This window comes from Nelumbo lutea, chromosome 1 (genome assembly GCF_056320005.1).
Source record: "Nelumbo lutea isolate HS-2025 chromosome 1, American lotus-T2T, whole genome shotgun sequence".
NCBI classification, from domain to species: domain Eukaryota; kingdom Viridiplantae; phylum Streptophyta; class Magnoliopsida; order Proteales; family Nelumbonaceae; genus Nelumbo; species Nelumbo lutea.
Window position 1 is genome coordinate 82,779,793 of NC_142684.1, and position 1,609 is coordinate 82,781,401.

The 1,609-nt window shown below is 47.9% G+C and overlaps 1 long non-coding RNA gene across 1 annotated transcript; it reads right to left on the minus strand.

Annotated features, from left to right (window-relative positions):
• Positions 1-281: 281 nt before the first annotated feature.
• LOC148875748 (uncharacterized) lies at positions 282-1,318 on the minus strand. Its single transcript, XR_016099176.1, has 2 exons — positions 1,054-1,318; positions 282-965 (listed from the first exon to the last, which is right to left on the minus strand). It is a non-coding gene; the product is annotated as an uncharacterized LOC148875748 (long non-coding RNA).
• Between the last annotated feature and the right edge of the window lie 291 nt (positions 1,319-1,609).

Genomic DNA, 1,609 nt, shown 5'->3' on the forward strand with positions numbered 1-1,609 from the left:
GTCGCTCAAGAGCCTAAGGGCCAAAACGCCAAGCTAACAAAAGACTTAAACACTATAAAACCCAATCGCCTCTTCGGCATGGGTGAACTCCAGAAGAAGGGTAGACTGTAGTCGCTCCCAAAGCCTAAGGGCCAAAACGCCGAGCTAACAAGGGACCTCGGCACTACAAGGCCCAGTCGCCTCTAAGGGCTAAAATGCCGAGCTAACGAAGACCTCGGATGCTTAACTCCTATAATTGGGGTGAAACAGTCACTTCGAAAAAAGAGTAAATAGCACAACACTTAACAAGAAAAAGAAACATTTCATTACTAAAAAAGAAACTGGGCCTAACAGACCGAGAATACATCAACAAAGCAGAGAGAAAAGAAAAACAATTGGGCTCAGTCGCCCGGGAGAAACCACTTCAAGAGAATCATTTTTTCAGAAGAAGAAAAGAGAGAGTCGGGCTCCTCCCCCGCCGCCGTCTCTGGGGCCAGGTCTCTCATTGTTACGCCCTCGAGGTTAAGGCCGGAGAACTTCTTCCAGACCAGCCACCTACAAAGCTTGAACCCTGAGCGGTAGGACTTAGAGTCGTATTCGACCTGGAGGTCGTGGAATTGCTGGAACTCTCTAAAGTCCTCCACCGCCTTAGCCCACTTTGCCTCCATCGTGGCGTCGAAGTTATGAGTCCGCTCATGAAGCGTAGACTCCAAGTTCTGGACCTGTTGGCGAAGAAGCTCCCTCTCCGCCGCCACCCTTGATGACTTCTCCCTATAACGGGCGCTTTCCTGAGATAGACGGGAGATCCGTGCTTCCTGGTTTCTAACGAATAGCTCTTGGGCCTTGCTCCCCTTCTGAGCCTGAAGGAACTCATCTCGGGCCCGGTCAAGCTCACGTTAGAGGCTCTACACGTTCAACCTCTGGTTGATGGCGTCCTAGAAGTGAATGGCAGTCTGGCAGGCCATGGCGTGGATAGTGGAGTTCAGCTGCTAATAAAAATCTGAGGTAAGTGGGAGAAAAAGAGAAAAAGGAGGGGGAGAAAGCTTATTGTCTATGGTAGCGGAAGAGACGGACATCGTGAGAAGGCAACGTGATATCAGAGAGATTGAAGTCTTGCAGAAGAGATGCCATGAGTCTATGGTAGCCCGCTTCCCTACTGGTAATCCCAGGACTTGATCTTTCGGTGGCAACGCGAAAGAGACAGACATCGTGAGAGATTGAAGTCATGCATATGATCTTGCATGGAATTTTTTCTTTCAATATCAAAGAGCGAGAAAATCTGGAGAAACTGATGGCTTCTCCAAAGTCGTGCTCTCCGTACCAGAAGCAACAGAAACAGGGTTGAGCAGGTTGAGCCCGTTACCAATTTGTTCTTTGCCCATGAATGGCTGACTTCCTTCTCTGCCCATGAATCTGAGGCAAGAACTGTTGCGTTTCCCGACAAACACTGCTTACTCATTGACTCCTTTATCTTCCGCCAAATCCGCCATTACTCTGACCTTGGGCAAGGTGTAGGATGAACAACCACTCCAGAACAAAGAGGCACTGATTTCTTTTTCAAACAAAGATTTGAAAAAATTGGAAATCGGGGGTTTTTCATCAATTGGATTTTATTTTAAAATTTTGATAA